We start from the raw sequence: 16,255 nt of genomic DNA, 5'->3' as shown, positions 1-16,255 counted from the left end.
TGTGCTTGGAACAAGCATGTTGTATCCTCTCTCTGTTGCTCCTTTGATGGGACTGAGGTCTCTGGAGTGTTTAGTGGGGGAGGAAGGAAGCTCCCACCCTGAACAGGAGGACTAGGGAGGGAAACTGGACTCCCTCTGCTCTACATGCAGGGGGAAGTATTCTCTTTCCCCAGGTTGTTAGCGGCTTCTCCGTTCTTTGACCTTAGAGGCCTTGGGCCTGGCACTAAGAGGCCAAGGAGTCTGCTTAGCATCGGTTTAGCGTTGTAAGCATTACCTCTGCATGGAGCCTTAGGAGGATGGTATACTCAGGCAATTTCTATCTCTGTCCCTTCTACCACTTTCCCTCACGGTTTTCCTATGACATTAGTCTGCTTTTTGTGATTACAGCTTTATTGAGATATGTCACATACCATTTAATTCACCCATTTAAAATGGTTTTCAGTATAACCACAAAGTTGTGAAACCTTCATCGTTATCTAGTTTTGGAATATTTTAATCATTCCTAAAAGAAAAACTAACTTTTGAGCAATCACTCCTCCAACCCCTCTCCCCCAGCCCCTAGCAAACACTAGTCTTCCTTCTTTCTATATAAATTTGCCTATTCTAGACATTTCATACAAATGAAATCATATGATATCTGATCTTTTGTGTCTGGCTTATTTTATTTAGCATAATGTCTTCAAGGTTCATCCATGTGTCAGAATTTCATTCCTTTTATAGATGATTAAAATTCCATTGTATGTCTATACCACAATTTGTTTATCTGTTCAACAGTTGATGTATATTTGGGTTGTTTAAACGTTTTGGCAATTATGAAAAGTGCTGCTGTGAATATTCATGCACAGTTTTTAAAAACACCTGTTTTTAAGTGGTTTAATTTTTTTGGCATATAGGTAGGAGTAGAATTGTTGGATCATATGGTAACTCTATGTTTAACTTTTTTTTGAGAAATTGCCAAGCTGTTTTCCACAGCAGCTGCATGATTTTACATTCACGTCAACTTATTGGTAATTTACACATCTTTAGAGAAATATCTACTCAAGTCTTTTGCCCATTTTAAAATTGAGTTGTTTGTCCTTTTTTGTTGAATTGTAAGTGTTCTTTATATATTCTGGTTACTAGGGCCTTATCAGATATATGATTTGCAAACATTTCCCTCCATTCTGTGGGTTGTCTTCTTACCATCTTGATGGTATCCTTTGATGCAAAAAAGTTTTTAATTTTGATGAAGTCTAGTTGATCTATTTTTTTTTCTGCTGCTTGTGCTTTTGGTGTCATATCAAAAACACATTGCAAAATCCAAGGTCATGAAGATTTATGTTTAAGTATTCGCCTATAAATTTTATGGTTTTAGCTCTTATATTTAGATATTTGATCCATTTTAGGTTCATTTTTGTTTGTGGTGTGAAGTAGGGGTTTAGTTTCTCTCTTTTGCATGTGAGCATCCAGTTGTTCTTAACCTGCTTTTAGTTCCTTAAATACTTTGAGCATTTTTATGACTCCAGGCCTCTTAATTTATTGTTGCCACTGCCTCTGCTTTTCCTCTGAGGAAGCTTCTTACCTTGGCTCCTTGCAAGCCTGGCTTCTGATCTTTTAAGCCTCATGTCAAATATCACCTCAGAGCCTCTCCCAACAACTTCAGCTAATCTGAAGTGGCCTTTATTCCCACTCTAACACCCTATCTTATGACAAAATTTTGTTTTTGTTTTAGACCCTAAACACTCTGTTTCATTCATTGTTTGTTTGGTTTTTTGCCTTTCTTCCTCACTAGAATGTGAGCGCAGTGAGAGCAAGGGCCTCTGTCTGATAGTTTATCACTGTATTGCCCGTGCCTGATACATAACAGGTGGGCAACAACTCATTGTAGAATGAACATAGTGGGCCCATCAGTCGTATAGCACCGACAACAATGTCCTCCAAATCATTTTGGAACTTAACAAGTGATCTATTCCCACTGTGTATGAGGATGATTTTTAGTTTTCTGAAATCTTTCCCTAGATAGGAAAAATAAGTTCTAGGAAGAGTATAAGTGACTCCCCAAGGTCAAACAGAGAGTCTTTGATTTGTGGAGTGATTCCCACAGCATTAATTTAGTTTGTGGTATCCCACAAGAGTAAAGGAGAAAGCACAGGAGACTGTTCAAGGCCAAATCCAAGGTGCTCTAACCCGCTTTCAGCCTCTCTGCCTTTCCTCGAAATTTCTCTAAATTCAAGAAAGAAAACTAGGTGGTACCAGAGTTTATGGCTCTTTGCCAAGCACAGCCAGCATCAGCTACTGAGTGGCCTCTTAAAACTCTTTAAAAATGAATGAGACTTGTTAAATAAGCTGGAAATACTGATGCATTTCTGAGTGAGATTCGTTTCTCACAGCTCATCCTTGGTTACCTCCGGACAATGGTTGGTCGATAAAGCACTTAAACACTGAAGGATTTTTAACCACTCTGTTCGCCTCAACCTGCACATCCCCACATCCTTCCTGAGCCAGCTCTTGTTCTTGAGAGGTCGTGGTGTGTGGGAGAGAGGATGGTAAGAGGAAGACAGAGCAATTTTTGTCTCCTTAACGGGTTCTTTTCTCTTACTCATCCTTTAAATGTGAATGTCTGTCAGGGTTATTCATATCCTTAGCACTTGTGTTTGACAAACACATTAGGTCTAGTAATCTACTCCTAGGGTTTGTGTCTTCCACAATTGAACCTTCAGCTCAGAACATTCCTCTGAGTTCCAGACCCATGTAACTATCTATTTACTAGATATAAGAATGTTCCAGAGATGCTTCTAACTTAATACCCAAGCCAAACACAATTATTTACTACCCTTCACTGTCCATCACCAAAGAGAAGGGGTGTGGGGAGGTCACACTGCAATCTGTCTTTGTTCTTATCTAAATGAAGGATAGCTCCATGCACCCAGTGTCTCAAAGCAGAAATGTAGGGTTCATGCCATAGTTCTTTCTTTCCCTCATACTCCTTTTGGCCTCTGTTGCCATGCAACCTGTCTTCTGTCACCAAGTCTTTTTCTGAATCCATCACCTAAGAGTTCTGTGGCTTTAGGAAAATCATTTAACTTTTCTAAGCCTCAGTATTCTGCCCTGAAAATGGAGGTAATGTCTACTTCATAAGGCTGTTGTGAGGATCAGCTTTACTATTCAAATTTTAGGGTCAGTTACTAGGTTAAGAGGCAAGTACTGCTTGCAAAGATTAGGCAATGTTTGCCTCAAATTCCCAGCAAATATCCATGGTGACAGCCTCGTAGCCAGGTCTTCGAGATAGAAGTCATTTTAGAATCACAGATGTGCCTATGAGAGCCCCAGAAAACAGAATTACATCTCAGAAAGAGAATGAACAAAGTTTCTCTGGCTGCCAATTTTATTTTACCCACAGCTGCCAAGAAAACATGGTATGTACTGCAGATCATTAGGCAAATGGCCAAATATGTCCTGTGGTGGTCTTGCCCCAACACCCAAGTACTCACCCAGAGAACAAAGCTGAAGTTCAGAGAGCAGGGCCTTTCTTATTGTGTGGTCCTTGCTTCCTGCAGCTGTTGCTTCATGGGATTTTGTGGGCAAGTAGTCTGGCTCATAGCATTGTCTTCACTGGCCAACCACTAACCCTATCAGATTACCCTGTGGAAAGGGCTGCCGTATATTTCTTGAGCTCTCCATCTCATTTCCTGAGCATTTTTTGATTATCCTGTAACCCTCACGTTTCCTTCAGCCCCTAAGCCAGTACTGAAATGGCAGGTGGCACATCCATCCTTTCAGCTATTTTAATGTCCTCTGTAGTGTGGTTACCCATGTCTTTTGGAGCAGCATCGCTGGCTACACCATTCATCAAAGCCAGGAAAGTGTAGTAATGTTGTAATAATCAATCGGATGCCCAGAAACCAATCTTTGTGAGTCAGGTCCCCAAACTGACAAAGCTCCGTGACTTGCTTCAGGAATCAGAGGCAAGGATAATAAGGATTTCTTGATTCTGGAATGCTGCTTCTCTTGTTTCATTGAAACTCCTATAACCCGGTTCGATTATCCTCTAGGAAATGAATCAGAGTGGTTTAGAAAATCAGTTATGCTACCAGAGGCCACTCTCCCCCATGGTTTGGCTGACCGTGAAGACAGGAGTGTTAGTGCTAAAAAGGCTTCGAGAGAAATTGTTGGGTTTGTGGTGAGAGAGGCGAGATGGCGCAGAATGCCCGAGGAAGTACTGGGAGGAGACTACGTGCTCCCTCAGCTGTGTGAACCGCCGTTTAGGACACTGCCCTAGGAACGGAATTCCAGTCAAATTTTGATTAACTGGAGTATGAGAGAGTGGGTCTTCTGTTCCTAGGCAAATCTATCTCATAATGAGTCAGCATTGGGTTACCTCGTATGCAGGTGCCAAAAGAGAAATGAAAAATGAAGTTTGGTGATTGTAAATGCAAGATGATCAGTGAGAGAAGAAGAAAGTTTTGAGGAAGACCGGGGGCCTGGAAATGCTAATATTACAAATTTTTATGTTTTACAAGAAGATAGCTTTCAAATATGAATCAGTTAATCCTTTAAACCAGGCAGTGTCTTCCCAGTGCTCTAAGCTGACCAGACCACAAAACCTGGTCAAAGGTCAAAGACTGGTGAGGTTAATGACTCAGACTAGGTCAAGGGATCCTAAGTGATAAAGTAGTAAACCTCAGGCCTAAATAGTAAACCTCAGTTTACCACTAACAAATCTGTGAATGATAGTAACTTGGAAACCCTGAGATAAAAATAGGAATTGATGGCCACTGTTTCCTCATAGCTGCTCCTGTTTTCATAGAGGATGAAGTTGTGCAGTCTTAGGAGCCTAGAGACTGGAGACCAGCCACAGCAGCAGACTAAGGTTTATTACCCCATTTTGCCACAGTGACCTATGTTTGCAGTCTATTTTTTCTTTTTGGTGCTACACTGAGCTCATGGAAGGCCTGCCCATAGCTGGCCACAGTACTTAAAAGGAAATCCTGTGAATCCCTGCATGATCTGCCTTCCGCTTCCCTCTCCAGCCTTACCTGGTACCTCTCCTGATTGGTTCACCATGCTCCAACTCCATTGGCCTTTCTTTTCCTTAACAGGCTAAGATCCTCCCCTCCTCAGAACCTTTGAATTTATAATCTTCACCCAACTTCGTCCAGCTCTTCCCTTGCTTCTCATCCTTCAGCTTTTTAGCTCCAAGCCACATCAGGGAAGCCTTCCCTGATTCCTCTAATGTAGGTCTCCCTCACCCTTATTATTCTATTAATATCACCATTTTAAAAATTATTCAGTATTCATTACTGTCCATTATTATCCTGTTTGTTTGCTTATGTAATATTCTGCATCACTTTGAGTGAAAGCATCATGAGGGCAGGGATCCTGTCTATCTTCTTAACTCTTGTGTTTCCAGCACCTAACACAGAGCCTGGTGCATGTTGGCAATTAGTAAGGAATTGTTAGTGAGTTGCCTTTCTCCAAGAGGGCAATGTTCAGCATGGGTGATGGATCCTCCCCACCTAGTATATAGGACTTTTTAAGAGGTTCATTTAACATCTTGACAGAAATTTTCTCCATAATTTTCCCTTTTAAAAGTATATTTCAATATAAATATGCCTTCAGAAAGATACCTATAGTTGTTAATATAAAGCAATTTAGTTTAATTTACACTATACAATTTAGACTGAAAATATGGTACATTATTTAAGTTTTTTTAAAGGGGACTGCAATCTGTTTTTTTTTAATCTATTATAAATATAATAAAGATCCTCTTTCAAAAGCTGTTAAAACAGGCAGCAAGATCCAGGAACAATTTATATTTGGTTTACTTATGAATAATACATACATTGCACTCTAAAGGCTTTAAGTTGGTACAGCAAAATATTTTTGAAATGTTTCAATGTCAGCTGACATAGTGTATAGTGGGGAGAAGTCTGTGTGCAACATGTAAACAACTTTGATATCTATTGGATTTTGGTTAATACTGTATATAGCTTAGAAACCTACACAAACCAAGATTGAGGTAATTCTTTGAATCTGAGTTCCAGTGATGTGGTGGACCTGTCTTGTACCAGCCCATGAGAGTAGTTTGCATATATATCTTTCCAACTCCACTTTCATTGACTTCATGTTGGTAGCTTGAAATTGGCCATCATGGGAGTATATACACCATGGGAATCAGCAGATGCTACAAATGAAGGCTCTCCTGCTCCTCTGTCATCCGAAGCCAGTTATTGAATGTTTACCTTCACACCACATCACTGGTTAGCACTATAAGGTCATCCTCTATGGTTAATAAGGAAAGTCAACAAAAGAGTTGTCAGTTCTAGTTTTTATATAAAAGAAAGAAATATAAATTTCATCTCTACGTTTTCAGTCTAGAACTAGAACTGTAGGATAAACAAAGTGTACCTTCCATATTCAACCTGCAGGGGTGACAGGTCATGGAGTCTATATGGTTTTAAATCTGTAAGTATATGCGCACAAATTCTCCATAGTCAAGGGCAATGGGACTCTAGAAATGACTCCAGAAATAAACGGCCTCTTCCTGTAAGACTAGAACAGAACATAGAGCCATAGTAATAAGAAAGTTTATTTTTTAAAAAAGTAGCCCCCAAAGAAGAAGCCACTCCGACAAAACAGGGAAAAATAACCTAAGTTTTATGGTAATGAATATGGGTTTTGTTTTGGGGGTGATGAAAATGTTCTGGAATTAGTGGTGATGGGTTGCACAGCTCTGCGAATATACTAAAAAGAAGTATGTATTCTATACTTTAAAACAATGAATCTCATGGTATGTGACTTATATCTCAATAAAATTGTCAGTAGAAAAAAAACCTTAAGGCATATTGGAGAACCACATAAACACAGGTTCAAAGGACAGTCAGTTAACAGAGAAATAAGCTTTTCACAAGCTTACTGAATATTTGGCTTATACTGATCTCTAGTGCGTTGCTAGCTTCACAGATTCTAAAGAACTGGCAAGGGTTGACTGGCACCTTAACAAAGCTGAAAACAAACAGCACTTCTCTTTATTTTCCTTTCCTTCCCTCCCTTTTCAACCCCCTTTCTCATAACAATTAACATAATGTGTCTACTGTAATCTATTGGTGTGGGTCTAAACCAGGGGTCAGCATTTTTTTTTTTTGTAAATAGCCAGATAGTAAATATTTTAGGCTTTGTGGACCGTAAGATCTTTGTCACAACTACTCGACTCTGCAGCTGTAGCATGAAAACAGCCATAGATGATACATAACTGAATAGGTTGTGGCTGTGTGCCAATAAAACTACAAAAACAGGCAGCCTACTGGATTTGGTGCAGAGCACAGGCTCTGGCTTGCTGACCCTTGTCTAGACTGCAGAATGTTGTGGGAGTGTTGATTTTGCTTGGGAAACTCTATTGTATAGGGCAGTGTTTTACAAACTAGGAATGGGGGGAGGGGGAGGATATATATCAGAATCACCTGTCACCATATCTTGTTTTTACAGGATCTCTTATTCCTGGGTCCCTAACCAATACCCATTTTAGCATTATTAAAAATATTACGTATCATCCTATCCTCTGAATAAATAACAAGAAGTGTTCCTTTCTCCTTCCTTCCCATGTGACCTTATGGAAGAAGGGCTGAAGAGCATTTTTAAATGAAAATGTATCAAGAGCCATAAGATGCAAGCAATTTTCTTCTGAGATAACTATCAACTGTTAAATTAAGAACACGAAACAAAACTTTCCCCAATCAATTTGATCAATATTTAGCATACATTTAAGTTTCCATACTATTCCACTTAAGGTAACTGGAGGCACAAGGAAAAGAGGATAAAAAGGAGTGAGTAACAATGAGGTCTTCTTAGAGTTGCAAATAGTGATCAGTTACCCAAATGTCAGATGTAGCCACTAAGCAAAAAGCAACATTTATCAGTGCATAGAGTGGAATCACTATTTTTCTTTTTTCTTTTTTAAAATCTTTTTTAAATTGAAGTGTAGTTGATTTACAATGTTGTGTTAGTTGCAGGTGTACAGCAAAGTGCTTCAGTTATACACATACATATATATTCTTTTTTAGATTCTTTTCCATTATAGGTTATTACCAGATATTAGAGTTCCCTGTGCTGTATAGTAGGTGCTTGTTGTTTATCTATTTTATGTATAGTAGTAGTGTATGTGCAAATCCAAAATTCCTAATTTATCCCTCCCCGCCTCAACCCTTTCCCCTTTGGTAACCATAGTTTGTTTTCTATGTTTGTGAGTCTATTTCTGGTTTGTAAATAAGTTCATTTGTATCTTTTTATTTTTGGTGGAATCACTATTTTTCTTATCTCAAAAATTCCAGCATATCTCACACACAGTAGTTATGTGTCTGTTATTCTTGACATTTTTCATGAGAGAGGGTCTGGAGTTTATCTTTATCTAGCCCTATAGCTGAAGCAGTAGTTCTTAAGGGGACACCAACTGGGAGATTATAAAACTTATCCTAGGAGCTTACACTGCTAAAAGTCTAACATTGCACCTAAGGAGTCTTCTCTTTCCCCCAGAAACTGCCTTAGTAAGCCACTATTACAGATGGGAACATGGTTTATCAGTGTGTTGGGGCAGAAAGAGATGGGTAGAAACTGCTGATGGATGGTAGCAAGATAGACAACTGCATGCACGCATGAATATAAGGCTATGTGACTGAGAAAAGACAGGGTGCCCGCTGGTATGCACAGCAGGCAGGAAAAACCTTAGCAACTTCATTAAATACTCAGAGTACAATGAATGCCCTAAACTGCTCATTTACTTACTCTCATATTGTGAATTATTGCCACAAAATACTAGATGACAAGCCTGATAACCTTCATAGCATTCTGAGAAGGCAAGTGGGTAGCATAGGAGCGAAGATGTTTTGGATCAGTCTAGTATGCTGTATTAAGTTAAGCTGGTTACTATTCTTCTAACTCGTTTTTCTCAGCAAAGTTCCCTGTTCACAAGGCATCTTGGAGGTGGAATGAGACACAGATGCAAAAGACTAATACAAAGTAGAAGGTAATAAGTTTCCCCAAACAAATGTGGAGTGCCAGGCACATTAAAGGCAGGAGAAATGACATCAGGTTGGAGCAGAGCATCAGCCAAAGCTTCATTAATCTCCAGACCTCTCAGCTCTATTCTCAAACACAAAAGCAGTTATTGGTGCTTTGGGATAAGTTAGACACTGACTTGTGGTAGTACTGTTATTTTTAAAGGCATTATTTAGCCTTTTCAATATGTGATTTTAAGTTTCTTGAATGCAAACTTGTCACATCTTGGAGCTGTAGATGGCTCTGTTGGAGCACCTTCCCCATCATGAAGTGGAAATCAGTTTGGGGAGAAGAGGTTATTCTGTCTTACTCCCTTCAGGCTTGTGTTTTCTGAGTCCTTTCCAGCCACACAGATCTGCTACCTAATATACATGGTGAGATTATTCAGGGCTTTGCAAGTTAGGGAGGACCTCTATTCCTCGGCAGGCATTTGGGCAGCAGGTGAGGAAGTGAGCAAGATATGCAAGTGTGGGGACGTGCGCGCGCGCGTGCGCGCGCACACACACACACACACACACACACACACACACAGAGCTGACTTGGCAGCTGTGAGGATGGAGGTGGGGGACTCAGTGCCCGCTAAGCTATTTCAAGTGCCTGCGGGTCTGAGGCTGGGTTCGATGCCTCCAGCATGTTTGGAGTTAATTCCCATTAGGTTGGACTCCGCCCCTCTCTCCCAAAGGTAAAGCAAGATTTTCAGGCATCACTGCAAAGAGCAGCTGGGATTCCCATCCCCTTCTGACAAGCTGTGAGGAGAAGTTGTTTCTCAGATCTGAGTCCGAAGAGAGGGAACAAGTCAATCAGCCTTCGTGGTCAGAAGGTAAATTTGCAACTTGGGCCAAATGCAGTTGAAACAGCTGGATAAGAAACTGTTTGCTCTCCCCTTGCTCAGCCCCCCTTCTCCCCTTCCTTTCTCAGGCTTCCTGTCCTTTCATCTCACAGCTCAGAGAAGCTGTTTTCTTCCCAAAGGCAGCCTGGTACATTTTTACTTCCTCAAGTCTGTTTGCACAGAGACTAGGAGGAATCAGGGCTGGATTCTTATTTCATAGTGACGTGGTATAAAGACCTAGGGGTTAAATACTAGTTGGTTCCCCCAGGAGACCTGGTAATTTGAGGAGAGGAAGTCCATGTCTCTGGGAGTGGAGGGAGGGATTTTGTTCTGAACTGTCTGTAGAAATAAAAGTGGATCAGGTTTGCTGATATGCCAGGTTGATCTCTTAGACTTGCCTAAATTGGGGTTATGCTACTGAAATGGGGTGTTGGGGTCAAACTGAAATGCAAATATTGAAGTCAGTCGGGCTGGAAATAAAAGAATGCATTTGCTCAGGAAATATTTGAGTTCCTACTGTGTGCCAAACATGATGATTTCCAGAAAAACCTGAAATAGTTTAACTATAAATCTATTCTTGAAAGGAACACTGGGCCAAATGATTCTGTTTTGTGGTGGAGAAGTGAAGGCAGAAAAGAAGTCTAGGGGTGAGGAGAAATCACCAAGAGACCGGTTAGGGGAGGAGGAAGGGAGAGGAATGATTTTCTGCTTGTTGAGTGACTCTGAGTCTCCTCTCTTACTTGTGGGAGAATGGAGTCTTCTCTAGTAGATGGGAGAATTAACACCTATCCTCTGTTAGGTGTACCGCAGATGTTACTTCACTTGAGTTTATGTTCCATCTTCATTTTATAGATGAAACTAAAACTCAGAGGTTTTATGTGATCCTCTCAAGTTCATATACCCTGTACTGGGCAGACCTCAGGACTCTACCCTGGATCTAAATTCCAAAATCTGGACTCTTGTCCATTAAAACAGTATTTCTCAACCATTAGTTTCCATCAGAATCCATTGGGGATTTTTTAAAAATGCAAATCCCAGAAATTTGAATTCTGTTAATCCTAAAATGATGTCATAGTCTGTGTTTTGAATAAGCATTGAAGGTGATGCTGATGCAGAGGGGTTAGCGACCCCATTTGGAGAAACACTCTTAATATGCCAGGTTGCCTCTCATGTCTGATGAGGTGGTTGGAGAAGCATTCAGTCCACTCTTCTCCTACACTGGCCAGATCACTAAATGGAGGAGGTCGGCTGTGGACCTGGCATTTTGTTCACTATTGAGGCCATGGCTAGAAGGACTACTGGGCTATGAACCTAAAGATGTGAGGAAATGCTTTACCAGTTAGTTCATTGTTTTTTTTTTTGTTGTTGTTGTTGTTAATTTATTTTTATTTTGGGGGGGGAAGGCAATTATTTATTTTTTTTAACGGACGTACAGGGGACTGAACCCAGGACACTTTACCACTGAGCTATACGCTCCCCTACAAGTTAGTCCATTGTTGTTAGGACTTAACAGTGTCTTGCCAGAGCAGGCTGGTAAGAGTAGTTCCTAACTGGTGGAGGGTGTGAGATAGGATTCCTAGCCAATCAATTGATCACTGAAGGTAGTGGCACCTGTCCAGCCGGAATAAGAACTGAGATGAAGATCTCTAATTGACACCTCAGTTTCCAAAGCAGAAGACAGATGGGGAGCTCAGTGAGCAGCATTTTTGTTTTAAACAAAGAAGGGAGAAGCTCATATGAAATTTAGAGAAGTCATTGCAATTCCCAACTTTCTAACCTCAAACTCTGGAGAAAGGGAATAGCCCAGGACTTGACCTGGAGGTTCTTTTTCTGGACTCTCTCTGTCTCTGCATGGCCAGCTTCATTATTTAGAATTGACCTTCTAGGTTGTTGATGATTTGGTGGATCCTCTCCCTCCACTTACTCTCTGGCTTCCTGCCTCCTAGAGCCTTATCTGCTTGTGAGCATTTCCACCTCAGGATGGAGAGATGCAAATAAAGAAATAAACAAACCCAACACAGCTGGTTTTGCTAGTCTTTCTACTCCAGACTAAAAGAGGATGGAAGGAGGGAGAAGGCTTAGAAAGATGATCAGCAAGCAAGAAAGCTGAGGAATTGAAAGACAAGACTGAGTCCAAACGTGACGTCTTCTTAAACATAGAGTAGAATGGTGTTTGCTAGAGGCTGGAGGGAGGGGGAACGAGGAGTTGTTGCTCAAGAGGTATGAAGTTTCAGTTATGTTAGATGAATAACTTCTAAAGATCTTCTGTACAACTCGGTGCCTACAGTTAACAAATGGTGTTGTGCACTGTAAGATACATTACGAGGCTAGATCTCATGTTAAGTGTTCTTAATATGCACACAAACCCACAAAACAATACAAGGAACTTTTTGAAGGTTATGAATATGTTTAGTATCTTGGCTGTGGTGATGGTATTACAGATGTGGGCATACGCCCAGACTCATTGAGATATATGCATTAAATGTATGCAAGTTTTCATATATCAATTATAGCTCAGTAAGCTTACAAAAAGTGAGGTCTTCTTCAAGTCACCAAGATACAAATGGAAGACAAAGCCTTGGGAGTAGCTAAATCACGAGATGACTTCAGGCACAGAAGAACCTGGAGCAACTCCAGTTGTGGAGATATACAGAGGAGGAGAAACTTCTGGGGGATGCAGGTGGCAGAAAATAAGGAGAGAAACATTTGGGAAGTGGTAGTAGGTTCTTTTTGTGGCTGGGTCTGAAGCAGAAAGATCTAGAACAGTCAGGCTGCTTATATACCCAGCTTGATACAAGGAGTCCCATTGGGCAAAGGCATTTCTCTGGAGTAGGAATCTATTTACCCACTGGAACCATATGCTTGTTTCCTAAAGGAGTCTCAGCACTGAGTGTGATGTACACACAAGGTTGGCAGGTAGGCTGTGCACACTGTCTGAGGGCCCATTCATATTCCTTTGCCAACACCCGTCCCAACAAAGCTGCTCTTCGCAAACCAGTCCAAAGCCAGGAATGTTGCAGCCACATTTTCCTCAGCAGCTGCAAGTCAGAGACTTCCTTTCAGACCACTTCGTTTTCTGGTCATTAACTCGCTGGCTTCTTTGCCTGGACCCTGTTAGCCTCGGTAAGGTAATGCTGGCCTTGACTCAGAAGTTGTATGAAAAGCTCAAGTGGGAACAAAAAGATTTGAGGTTTTTTTCTGTGGGGACTGGGGAGGATGTAAGGTATTGGAAGAATTTTGGTGTGTTTTTCTCCACCAAGAAAAATATAAGAGAAATGTTTTCAGTTTCATTGATACTAAGTAAGTGCCCACATATGAGTAGGTGCACATGGGAGTGAAAATGTGAGAAGAAATGATTACAAGCTTGGCAGTGAGACACCACAGGGAGAGGTCAAGTGCTCATTTGGGGAGAAAAAGTCTAAAGGGAAGCTACCAGCAATCTGAGTTAATGTGAGTTGGTGAAGGGCTCTCATCTGGAGGACCGTGGCCAAGAGGACCCAACCAAAAGAAATGGCCTTAAGTTGCAGCAGAAAAAGGTTGAAAATGAGACATAAGTGATTTCTTGACAGTGAGGGTTGTCAAGCTACTGAGAAAAACTGTAGAGTCCTCTAAAGTTCTTTAAAAGCAATGTAGGTAACCGTTTGTCATGTACAGCTTAGGTGGGTTTCCTGCATCTCGTAGGATGAAGTGGGCTCTATCCATGAGTCTGTGTTAGAATGACTACCATATCTTCACCACTAGCCTTTAATAAGAATAGCAAATTTAGGACAGACCTCATGTCTCTACCCTGCTTGTTACAACTTTCTATCCACACTCACTGCCTCTCATACAGCCACCCTCAGGAAGAAGCATGTAACCCATTTAGGAGATGAAACAACTAAGGGATGAGGGACCATGTGACCACTAAAAAGAGAGAGTCAATAGCAATCTTATCAATACCTGGTTACCGGATCACTTTGCAGGAGCACCAGGGTGAGTTCTTGGTTTCTTAAATCCAGTGTGGGCTGTGTGGCTGGATGTTCCAGGACAGGGAAACAAAGCTCTTGTTACATGAACTACTCAAGCAGATTAAAGTTGGATGAAGTGTACAACCGTGTGCGACTTTTGTTTATGTGAATATAAAGAGATTTGGCTAGCTCCTGGGAATGAACCCGGATTGCTTCGGAGGGCTATCAGGTGATGCAGTAACTAAGAGCGCTTGCTTAAATGCACTCCCTTGTCCAACTCAGGCGGACGTGTAGCAACGTGCATGCAGACTCCACGTGGCCCAGTGCCTCCCTGTCCAGCTCCGGGAAAAGCTAGGCTGGGGCTTATTTTGTGCTCAGAAAATATTTGGATCTCTGCAATCTCTTTCTTGATTGTATGAGGTCAAGCCTATGATTCAGAATGGTTTACATTCAAAATATAAAGATCTCATCTCTCCATTGTTTTCAATTCCATGGCCACTTTTAGCTTCATATTGTTTGAGTCCTGGAGAGAGACCATTAGAAAATTATCTGTGGCAGTGATTCTCAACCTGCTATTTGTGGGTGGTGCTGACTCAGCACACCTCTAGTCCTAAATAGGGTGACTAACTTGTCCAAGTTTGGGACTTTCCTAGTTTTAGCCCTGATAGTCCCACAGCCCAGGAAACCCCTCAGTCCCAAGTGAACTAGCACGGCTGGACATCCTAGTCGTAAGTGAAATAAGGACAATGAGTTTTTTCCTGACTTTGAAAATATTTAATTTAAATTCTGAGAGTCAATGAGCTTTTTGAAAGCACAACATATTTAATTTAAACTGAATTTTGTGATTCTGCCTTCCTACAGCTTGGCTTCAAAATGCCGTTTTTTAGAATCAAATTACGGTAATAGTGGTTGGTAGTCTTGTAATTTTTCAAACAGCCTGATTTGTCACAGATGATGCTAACTTGATGTCAGAAGTCCTCCTCTTATTTTAGTATAGTCTAGGCACCACTCACTGACGCAGTCCCTTCCTCTGCCTTAAGTTCTCTGCCCTTCTGGCTGTCATCCTGGGACTTTTGATCTCAAGGTGATGATGTTCATAGGGGATACATGGGGTTTGTTCCGACTACAAACTTGAAACAGCCCACGCCCTTGTCCTGCTGGTTACAGGCTGCTTAGACAAAGTGGCCTTCCTCCTGCCTTCCCAGTCCTTCCCCTGTAATTCTTTTGCCACCCATAAACAGTTTTTGAAATCCTGGCTGGGAAACCATGGAGGCTTTTCATGGGAATACTGTTGGGGTGGTGAAGAATATGGGGGAAGATTGCAGGTGGAGGAGAAGTGGGAAATAATGGCCCTGCCATTGAATCACAAGGTCCTGGGCAAGTCGCTTAGCTTTCTCACCCTCAATTTGTGCACTTTTAAACTGGGGGTACTACCTTTCTTACCAACCCCAGAAGATTGTTGGGCAGAGTACATGAAATAATGGACTTGGAAGGGAAGATGATGGTGCAGCCAATAGCTGTTTATCAGCTTGTTTCCTCCGACCCTGACCTGGGCTTCTTCACCAGGAAGTGAATTCACAAAAGAGGGCTGCTTGCACTTTTCATAATCTTACACGCTCTAATATAGCAAGCAGAGGCATTACCTCATTGTGGCCCAGCGTACCTGCTTTCTAGCAGCAATTACTCAAAACTAGTTCCACTTCTCCTCCTGTTGGCTTTCAATCCCTCATCACATCTTTCTCTCATTCCCCCCACTCTCATGCACAAAGCCTCATTCCCTGGGGCCCAGCTCAGGGCACTTGCTTCCCAAGCCCTAACATTCCAAAGTAAGCACCTGCAATTTATGATCTCTGCTCCCTTCCGGCACAAAACACAGAGCACACAATACATGTGTATCAGGAGGGGAATTGTGGTGGAGCGAGAAAAGAGCATTATACTAAGAATCAATTAACTGGGCTCTTGGCCGGCCATTGTGCTTCACTAGTTCTTTACCCCTTGGGTAAATCATTTCCTCTCTGGATTCCCATCTGTAAAGTGATGGGGCGGGGGTGGTTAGCACGGTGTGGTGGAAAAGTACTGGCCTAGGAATCTGCAGACTGGGTTTCTTATTCCAGTGTGGCTGCTTGCTAACTTACTCTGTGACTTGGGGGAAATCTTTTTCCCCTTTACTGTGCGGTACTCCACCATATGTAAAACAAGAAGGTGGATTTAGGTGATTCATTAAGGTCCCTGCCAGCCGGGAAATTGGATGCTTCTATAAAATGGGGTTCACTAAACAAACATGAATTGCAGTGCCTACTCTGTGCCAGGCACTGTTTGATGATGGTTGTGACAGAGCTCATGACCGGGCAAGGTCCCTGAGACCCTGAGTACCACCAACCGCTGCTTGCTCCTGACAATGTCCTAACCTGGCTATGTGGTGACCCCAGGCAGCCAGCTCCTGCACTTC

General features: G+C 41.7%; 1 protein-coding gene across 2 annotated transcripts in view; it reads left to right on the top strand.

The window, feature by feature from the left end:
- Positions 1-9,445: 9,445 nt before the first annotated feature.
- The window catches only part of LHFPL1 (LHFPL tetraspan subfamily member 1), a 165,462-nt gene continuing 158,652 nt past the window's right edge, over positions 9,446-16,255 (top strand). Inside the window, exon 1 of one of the 2 annotated variants that reach the window (XR_006719251.2) lies at positions 9,446-9,850. The gene's annotated coding sequence lies outside the window, so the exon portion shown is untranslated. The remainder of the gene's footprint in view (positions 9,851-16,255) is intronic. The other variant, XM_010967781.3, reaches the window with a different exon arrangement.

This window comes from Camelus bactrianus, chromosome X (genome assembly GCF_048773025.1).
Source record: "Camelus bactrianus isolate YW-2024 breed Bactrian camel chromosome X, ASM4877302v1, whole genome shotgun sequence".
NCBI lineage: Eukaryota > Metazoa > Chordata > Mammalia > Artiodactyla > Camelidae > Camelus > Camelus bactrianus.
The sequence above is the reverse complement of the archived record's forward strand: the minus strand, read 5'-3'. Positions and strand labels throughout refer to the sequence as shown.